The sequence below is a fragment of the Nicotiana tabacum genome, chromosome 6, assembly GCF_000715075.1.
Source record: "Nicotiana tabacum cultivar K326 chromosome 6, ASM71507v2, whole genome shotgun sequence".
NCBI classification, from domain to species: Eukaryota; Viridiplantae; Streptophyta; class Magnoliopsida; order Solanales; family Solanaceae; genus Nicotiana; species Nicotiana tabacum.
Window position 1 is genome coordinate 185,425,846 of NC_134085.1, and position 10,412 is coordinate 185,436,257.

At 38.0% G+C, this 10,412-nt stretch overlaps 1 non-coding gene across 1 annotated transcript; it reads right to left on the minus strand.

The window, feature by feature from the left end:
• Positions 1–236: 236 nt before the first annotated feature.
• LOC107795943 (uncharacterized) lies at positions 237–5,139 on the minus strand. Its single transcript, XR_001650278.2, has 2 exons — positions 4,622–5,139; positions 237–423 (listed from the first exon to the last, which is right to left on the minus strand). It is a non-coding gene; the product is annotated as an uncharacterized LOC107795943 (transcript).
• Positions 5,140–10,412: the final 5,273 nt, after the last annotated feature.

The following is a 10,412-nucleotide window of genomic DNA, read 5'->3' on the forward strand; positions in this document are numbered from 1 at the left end:
GGATTTTTAGTCTTAATATACTAAAGGAAATATAAAAGCAAATTTTTTATTTTATTTTATTTTATTTTGAGCTCTAAATATTAACTTCCTAAAGAAAACCAATTGAAATAAAAAAATTCATTTCTAAAATTAGTATTCTAAAGAAAACTTCTAACGGAGATATAAAACGCAAAATCTCTTCTTCTTTTTTTGGATTTTTGATTTATTACACACTTTTTCAAATGCAAAATAGAAAGTACAATAATAAAAAAAACTCGACATTACTATACAAAACTAAAAGGTAAAAGACGAAAAAAAAGAAAAACAGACTCAAAACATAAAAAAGAAAAGAAAATCTCCTTTTAATCCACTTCTGAATGAGCGATACTGACTAGATGGTCCTGGGGCTCTGTCACGATCAAACTCCGATAAGTAAATTTATTCCTGTATGAGAAAATTAAAACCCAATAAGCTAAGGACATAGAATACTACGTGAGACCCAACAAAATAGACATCTTCATCTCAAGAGAATTCAAGAAGGGAAACTCTGAATGGCTGTCTCTCCAGCTTGGGTCCACGCCGAATGGATATGGATCATTGTATTTTACCAAACCAACTGTTCGTGCATCACTGTGTAGCATCTCGGCATTTGTATGCTGAGTCACAAAATATGTGAAAGGGAACTGAGAAGAATTCATTATATATCAAGCCACAGTAAATTGAAAATATTGACATCAACAGGAGTACATAGCGACCCCAAAAGAGCATCTCTATGAAGCTGCCTAGTTTCTGAGAACTACGTTTGCTTTCCCTTGCGATAAGAACTAATGCTCCCAACAGCAAGCAGATTCCATGACCCCAGTCCCCAAACATCACAAGCAAAAAGGAAAGGAAATGTAACAATGGCATACACAGCTGGATTTGCCTCCTGGTATTTAGCAACACCATATGCATCAATAATTTTTTGAAATGCATTTGTGAAACTGTTTGTCCTAAAGTATGCTGGAGGTGACTCCACAGCATCCATCGCATGAAATATAATGCCCAGTTGTGAACTGCTATCAAATGTTGCACGCTGCAAAGCCTCTTTGTATCTTGGTCTTCGCAAATATTGGACACCAGCCCTCACCCACAAGGCACTTCTTTGTAACGTCGGAATTTAGTATATTTAACATGTCATACACTGCCTTTTGTGTTTTAACCATGTTTATCCATTTTGAAAGGTGATATCCTATGGAGGTCAAAGCCTTATCTCTATGGCGCAGTCCAACATCCAAAGTGGTCTCTAATTCAGATAGTCGAGACAAAACTTCTTGAGTTATCTGCCTTCTCTTTGTCGTGTCTTCAGGAACAGGATAGCGATTTGCACCAAATGCCTCACATATTTTCAGTATTTTTGTTCTCGCCTGCTCACCTGAAAAGAATACTACAAAGACTACTTTCTCAACCATTTCGTTTGAGGAAGGATCCAGTATTTCATCATCAGCAACTGCCTGATTGAAAAGCATATTACCCCTTGTAGCACGAAACAACATTCTTTCAAATTGAACAACCTTGGACTTGCAGATAATGCCACTAATAAATCTAACTCCAGACTGATTTAAAAGTGTTGAACGCATCTCCTGCTCAAGTAATGATGCTGTATCAGCACGGTTATCACTGGGGTACACATTTTCAACCAATTTTGTTTCCTAATCAGTGGTATGACTACTTGAAACAAGGAAGCCACTAGCCTTTTGCAATACCATCTTAAATTCAAGCAACTCATTATATGATTGCCGCAATTTCTCACTATTAGCATTCATTTCAACCAACTCATGTTCATGCCCTGCCAGTTGTATCTCCAATTCTTCTAATTCAATATCAGGTTGGGAAGCAGGAAGAGGGGGAGGCAATATACCAGCTTTGTGTATCTGATCTTTGAAATATCGTAGCTTTCTTGACATCTAGGCGCATCTTACCTGGTTTACAAATGTTCTCTGGAAAGGCTCTTTTCGGCATTTAGATCACGGAATTGGAGAAGTGTTGGCCAAGGTAAGTGACAGCACGATGAGCGGACTCAAAAGGAATAATAAGCTAAGCGAAGAGATTCGCTAGAAGTGCAAAATTCGGCCCCGCAAAGCCAAGAATCTAAGATTTACTAGGAAGACTGAACCCTATGTGGGTTGCCTACGTATCACGCTCCGAAAGACGAGAATCAGGTTTGCGTAGTTCGGGCAGATTGGTTACGGGCGAGAATTAAAAAAATAATAATTTGAAAGAAAAAAAAATTTGAAAAATGATGGAACATGTAAACTCTTTTTGTTTTTATTTTATTTTTGATTTCCTGATTTTCGTAAAATGATGAAAGAGTGCAAAATCTTTCTTTTGAATTTTCAAGCTCTTTTTCCTTAACAAAAAATGTGACAGAAAACATAATTGGGCCCCACTCTCTTCACACTTCACTCTTTCTTTTTTTTTTCTTTTTTTTTTTCATTTGCCCTCAACTATCATTAGTCCGCCAAATGACCCTTTTACCCTCGAAGAAATGCAACATGTAGCACATAGGATGCATCAATATGGTCTATTATTTTGAGGTACATCTGTCCTAGACAGACCCAACCCCTATGTTGAGTCTCCAAAGTCAAATACACATGATGCAAACAAGCGTTCCTACTAGGGATCCGGCGTGAGGCTGAGTTATTCTAGGTTTAAAACCTGAGTGTATTTGTTCTAGACCTGACTTACCCGAGTGAACAACTCGAGCCGGGGGGGATGGGGGTGCGTATCGGTAACCAAAAGATCATCCGGCTTTGCAGCTTATCCGAACCTCGTTCTATTTGGGATATGACACTAATAAAAAGAAGTCACGACCAGCATGCACTCCTCAGGAAAGAGAAGATAGGGGTTTCGTAGCAGTTTATATATACAGTTCAGATAATATCAAAGCGGTAAAAGCAATATTTAGCACATTAGGCCCAAACATGTAATAAAATCAGATAATAAATAAAGCCAAATATAACAATTCATCTAAGCTCGAATTTTGAACCCTGAACCAGAGATTCTAGGTTCTTATCCCCAGTAGAGTCGCCAGAGCTGTCACACCTCCTTTTTACCTACACCCCCGTAAGGGAGTATATAAGGAAGTTTTTTCCAATTTAAGTGACAATCGAAACAGGATTATTTTATTTAAAATTCAGAGTCACCACTTGGGATAATTTATGGTGTCCAATTTCACCGGTTCAAATCCCGAATCGAGGAAAGATTGACTCTGTTTTACAGTCCGCGAACACAGAAACCCGGGTAAGGAATTATGTTAACCCGGGAGAAGGTGTTAAGCATTTTCGGGTTCCGTGGTTCTAGCACGGTCGCTCAACTGTTACAATTAGCCTATTATCTGATTGTAACACATGTTTTAGCCTATAGTTCAATTTTAACTTATTAATCGCTTTTATTCATTTTTAGGAAGATTGCAACGTTATTAAAACTCGTCTTGAACCACGTCACATAAATGCACCTGCGGTCCTCGACATATTTTATCTAACATTATTGAGATTTGGATTTGGGTCACATAAATGCGCACCCGAGTTTAAGAAGGTAATTTATTAAAATAACGCGCCTAAAGTAACTACGCGTTTTTAAATTTGCGAGGGCCATGGTAATTCAACTAAATGGCACGCCTTGAATTCTAAAGGAAAAGCATTCAACTAAATGAACTACGAATATTCATATTTAACTAGTTAGGGATTAAGTATCACAACTACGTCACGGAAACCGTACCCGTAGCTATGGTAATTGTTATTATAAATGTGCCCAGAGATTCATCTATTCACGTTTCGACGGCCTAAACTTGCTCCTAGCGAATTCAAAATAAACAGATCTTGACTTATGTTTCATCTCAAACCACGGTTGCCTAGCATTTTTTGTTTAAGAAGTCAGACACCAAAGAATATTCAATACTCCAACCCAGGAAAAGATTGACAATAGAATGACCAATATCAATAAACTCAAATCTGAGCAACTTCATAACCAATATCAAATAACTCAAATCTAAGCAACTCGACTTATGTTTCATCTCAAAACTTTATGACCAACTCAACATGATGAGAGAACAGAACAATCTTGCCAAAATCCCACATTAAAACACAAATCAGCCAGAATTCTAGTAGGACAACAAATCAACCACCATTCCATCTTAATAAAAATCGAGCAAAACAGATCAACCATAACAAAAGAACAACGAAAACACGACCAAATACTCAATCACAGGAGTCCTTCTCCATCCTTAATTACTATGGTAATCACTTGGCGATACAGAATATAATGAGTGCATTTAGATCTGAATTTAAATTGGATCAGACCATGACATAATGGGATCAATTACAGGAAACTAACAAGCTAAAAAACAGAGCATATGATGCCACAATTCTCTTTAGTCCATTTATGAAATACTTCATTGAATAATGAGAGCAATTAACATATATCGCTATGCTAGCACGAGGATGCACAAATCCGATAGAATAATCATATAAAACGAGTAATGAAATCACGATTTATCTGGAGTTCAATTCCTCTTAACTTAAACAGAATGAGTTCATGAACAAGTGGAATCCAGTAGGAACCATACGCAATTAAATTCAACTGTGTATAAAATTGTGCTAACCTTTCTTCAATGTATCAACAAACGAAAACCTCCGACAAGCCGGATAACACAGCAGCGAACGTCGAGCCTTGGCGACGAATCAGATCCGCGGACAGAATCTTGAATCGGATGCCTCACTGATCTCTCCTTCTCGTCACTGTTTCTGTCCATATGTGCGCTTGTGCGTGTGTTTGAATGTTGGAAAATCAGAGTTTGAGGGTCTTTGATTTTGGAAAATTGGAGGTAGCAGTAGGCCTAGAGGAAGGGATTTTTCGGCTGCCTCTTATCCTCCTATGGTTCATGGTTGATTTTATGTATGCCTTAGAGATTAGGGTGATGGTTCAGGAAATTCTAAGGTGCTATTTCATGGGTGAAGAAGATCAGATGTTGAAGGGAGTGAGGTTTCGCTAGTGTTTGTTAAGAAGAAACCATTGAAATGGCTCTTCTTCTCCTGTCAAGGGGCGAGATACAGGGGGGGTCTCTCTATATGTGTATTGATGCGCTCATTTCTTATCTCTTCTTCAATGTATTAGGCGTTAGTTCCCTTTTGCTGATTTAGGCGTTCCTATATGTAGAGTCTAGGTTTAGGTTATTATTTTGTGTATTTTGCCAATTAGTCCATAGGTATTTTTTTATTTGTTTTTGTTCCAAAGAAGAGTATAAAAGGGTCCCTAGGCTTAATGGACTAATCCGAATTGGGCCAAGAATTGGGCTCTACAACTCTTAAAATTGTGATCCAACACCTTAATTGACTCATTTTAAAATAAGATAAAAATACTACACAATGCAAAAGCTAACATGAAACTATCATATTTTTTTTGTATTTTCAAAATTATATAAAGATAAAACTAAGGTACTATTTTTTTGTATTTTTTTTTGAAAAGATTTATGAAAGATACATACTAAAATATATTTTTTTGTAATTTTTATTTTTCTTATAATAAAATAAAGTAAAAGAGTAAAAATGAGTTGAAATAGCTATATTAGGCCTAAATTAAATATTTGCGTGTTAAATATGAAAAAATCTTGGGAAGGGTCAAAAATCACATGTCTACACGAGCCACGAGCCGCAGAAACAAAACAGTGAGGGCAGCCCAGTCATCCGTAGGTGCGGAAGTTTTGACACACCTGCATGACCGCAGGTACGAGTGCAGTGGTCGCAGGAGCGGAAGGCTTGCAGAGGCAACCCTTTTTGTTCAGAGATGCGGAGCCTGGCTAGGTAAGAGAAATGCGCACCTGCGAGGATCTTGCCACAGGTGCAGGACCGCAGATGCGACCAAGGCACCGCAGGTGCGAAAATTGCTGGGCAGAAAGGTTCATTTAATACGGGACTTAAGCCATTTCTAACACATTTCTCTCACTCTTTGGACGAATTTTGGAGCTTCTTAATAGGGATTTTCACCTAGAACTTGGAGGTAAGTGATTCCTACTAATTGTGATTTAAATACATAGTTTAAGGGTTAATTATAACATGTAAATTAGTGAAAATCATGGGTTTAGGTAAAAACCTAGGTTTTTGATAAAAATGAGATTTAACCACGAAATTGGTTATGGAATTTTTGTGAAAATCATATATTTGAGTTCATAGGGTTATAGGTAACAACTTTCTTCAAAAAATTTCTAAATCCAAGCACGTAGGCGTGGGGGTGAGTTTTAGGGATTCTTCAAATAGGCTTGGGAAATCACGTTGATAGTTAGGATATAAACTTTTAAGCATGTATTAATTATTTTATATAACATTTGACTAGATTCGAGTCGTTTGGCGCCAAATTGAGGGTTTGGGAAAAATCTTGGACCGGAAAGTTGGTCTTGAAACGATGTAAGTCTCTTTTCTAACCTTGTAAGAGGGAATTAACCCCATAAGTGAATTATAACTAATATGTGATCCTATGTGTGGGGGCTACGTACATACGAGGTGACGAGAGTCCATACGTAGCTACTAATTATGTTATTGTCCGGGTAGTCTAGGACTTATACCATGCTATACTTGAAATGTTTGCACCCCTACTTATTGATTTACTTGCTTAAGTCATATCTTAAGTTGATAAAAAAATTGTAAAAGGTTAACTCCACTTACTTGAAGTTGCGAATGGAACACTTGACTATAAATGAGAATTTATGTTTTACTTGAAATATTTTCTATTTGTGGAGAGGGTCGAACGAAGCGGTAGCAGATAGATGCATCTATGGTTTGTACCATTCGATCCTCGACAGTGCACAGTTTAAATATTATGTTAGATCGGGTCGTACGACCTCGGCATAATTTATGCATGATAAATTTTTGGAACTATTCATAATTAATATTGCTTAAATGTCTTGAGATACAAATTGTTATATGATGAAACTAAACTTGGGATTTAATATTTACGAAAGAAGAATTTATTATTTCCTGTTATTGAGCTTTCAATTTTATTCATGAAATCCATGCTTAGTGTAAAATTTTGATATATCATTGTTAGCTCATAGTAAGTGTCAAAGTCGACCCATCATCACTACTTCTTCGGAGTTAGACTAGATACTTACTGGGTACATATTGTTTATGTACTCATACTATACTTTTGCACTTAATTGTGTAGGATCTGAGGCAGTTACATCTGGTTACCAGTTCGACGCGCATATTTGATCCCCGCTACGAGACTACACAGTGAGATACCCTTTCGAGCCATACTGCAACAGTCGAAGTCTTCCTTTTGTTATATTTTTCTGTCTATTTGTGAAATAGTAGACTAGTATTCTTTTGTATATTCTATTAGAATGCTCACACTTGTGATACCAGGTCTTGGCACACACTAGTAAACTTATGATTTTAAGTTGTATTTCTATGGTTATGATTTCATTTAGCTGTTTTCGCTTTGATTACTTTAAAAATTCGTTATTCATTAAACTCTTTGAATTTAAAGAAAGTTAGTTGCTTGAAAAACTTATTAAAAATGGAAATTTCTAGATTGTTCATTGTTGGCTTGCCTAGCAACGGTGTTGGGCGCCATCACGACCTAAACTAGAATTGGGATGTGACAACATGGTATCAGAGCACTAGGTTCACGTAGATCTCACAAATTATGGGCAGACCTAATAGAGTCTTGTGAATCGGTGCGTAGACGTCTGTACTTATCTTTGAGAGGCTATAGGGTGTTAGGAAACTACTCTTTATTCATCTCTCATCATGCAGTTGATGGTATACTATGTTTCTTTATCTTATTCTCTCATAGTTGATGAGAACGCGCACGGCAAACATTCCATAACCGGGAGAAGTTGCCCCCCTATTGCTAGAGGCCGAGGCATAGGCCGGGGGAGGGCACCAGCCCGAGGTAGGGGATGATCACGTCCCTGAGTTGTCCCAATTGCACCCCCAGTTGATCCAGTGGAGGATCCCATTATTAAGGTTTAGGGCGAGGTGCCCGCAACAGAGCCAGCCCTAGTGGATTTCATGTCATCCCCGGGCTTTCAAGAGGTCATAGGCCGTATGCTGCGGTTCATGGATACTATGACCCAGGATGGTTTATTTTTAGCAGACCTAGCCACATCTCAGGTGGGAGAGGGAGCACAGACCCCTACTACCTAGGCTTCGGGGCATACAACTGTTGTATATCAGACCCCAGGTGCACTACCCATGGGCGGATCCTAGCCAATTGCAGTAGTTGTACTTGAGCCTAGACCAGCCGCGACCGGTGAGCCGCAGAATCTATTGGACAAATGGACTAGGCTACACCCTCCTGTCTTTGAAGGTGAGTGATATGAGGATCCCCAGGACTTCATTGATAGGTGCAGGGACAGACTGCACAACATGAGGATATTGAAGTCCCATGGGGTGGATTTCACTACTTTCCAGGTGGAAGGCAGGGCCTGTAGGTGGTGGTTATCTTATCTTTTGGCAGTCCATTAGGTTTTCCTCCCATAACTTGGGACCAGTTCACACGCCTATTCTTGGTCAAGTATATTCCACCCTCTTAGAGGGAAGAGTTGTGGTTTCAATTTGAGCAGCTCTAGTAGGGTCAGATGTCTATGATCGATTATGAGGCGAGATTCTCTGAGTTGTCTCGCCATGCACTTATGATACTTCCTACTAACTTATATATAGTGCGAAGGTTTATTGCGGGGTTGTAATCAGGTATTCAGGCTACTATGGCCTGAGAGGTTGAGATAGGGACTTCTTATCAACTAGTAGTAGAGATAGATCGGAGGATTGAGGGTTACCGTTTGAGAGGTAGGGAGCAGATACAGAGGGACAAGAGGGTTCGTTATTCTAGAGAGTTTAAAAGTGCCCCAACTGGGGGCCGATGTCAGTTGGAAGGGTTCAACATAGCAGGCCCACATATCTAGCACTGTCATACCTCATTTTTACCTACGCTAGCAGGGGCGCAGAGGGAGTTTTTCCAATTAAAGGACAATCGAAACGGGATTTGTTTATTTATTTCAGAGTCGCCACTTGGCAGATTTATGGTGTCCCAAGTCATCGGTTCAATCCCGAATCGAGGAAAGGATTGACTCTGTATTACAGTCCGCGAACCAGAAATCCGAGTAAGGAATTCTGTTAACCCGGGAGAAGGTGTTAGGCATTCCCGAGTTCCGTGGTTCGAGCACGGTCGCTCAACTTGTCATATTCGGCTTATTTATCTGATTTTAATACATGTTGAACCCATGTGCAAATTTTAACTTTTAACCGTTTTTATTATTATCATTATTAACGAGAATTGCGACGTCGTGAAAATACATCTCGAATCACGTCACATCAATGCACCCGTGATTATTGACACATTTCAACTCTGTCGAGATTTGGATTTGGGTCACATAAATGTGCACCCGAGTTTAAGAAAGTAAATTATTAAAGGCGCGCCTAAAGCGACTAGCGTATTATTATTTTGGGTGAAGCCGTGAAATTTTGCTAAACGGCCCATCCCGAAATCTAAATATTTTAATATATACAATTATCGAGGGCCCCGCAATCTGTGCGTTTTATTTGGCGAGGCTCATCTCGTTTATTTTAAAAGGACAATCCTAAAGTGACTACATTTTTCTATTAAGTTCGTCTCTAAAATAAAAGAGAAGAGGTCCTAATTAGTTACATGTTTATGAGATCGTACCTCTTATTATTTATTAGATTAAGACAAATGCAAACGGAAAATTGCAACAGAGCTTACTCAAGGGAGATTGTATCGTTCCTTATTCTATTAGTTAATAACACTAAAGTTGAGATTATGAATAGAACACGAGATTGACACCCAGTAATATCAAAACAAACTAACTATTCTTTGATTAATTTAAACTAACATTATTAGATGAATTGAACTACTGGAATTAACTATGTGTAATACAAAGCCATTTTTTTAACTCTTTTTATGACTTGTCGAAGAAATGAGTCAATGCTTAAAAAACTGACATCAGGCTAACATCAATCACTAACATTTGAGAATATTAGTTACTAACATTATTCACAATGCTATTTAAAATGATGTTACTTACTCAAGTGAACTCGCAATTTCAGAACTAACCCTATTAAACCAACATGCTGATTTCCATGAACTATTTGAACCTGGTTTGTGGCATAACCTATTTGAAACTATTTCACGACTACTGAAAAAGAATTAACTACACTATATTTCATAACTAGTAATCACAAACTAAGATTAATTACAATTGGTATTCACATGTTTGTAGAAATAGATTCAACAGTCCAGTTTATGCATTCCAAAGTCATTCTAATACATACTATGCGATATCAAGTGAACTACAGCTTATACATTAAATTAAACACAAAGAAATAGGAGAAATTCATAAATCCATTCCAACAACTCTTTACTTCCTTTCCATTAAA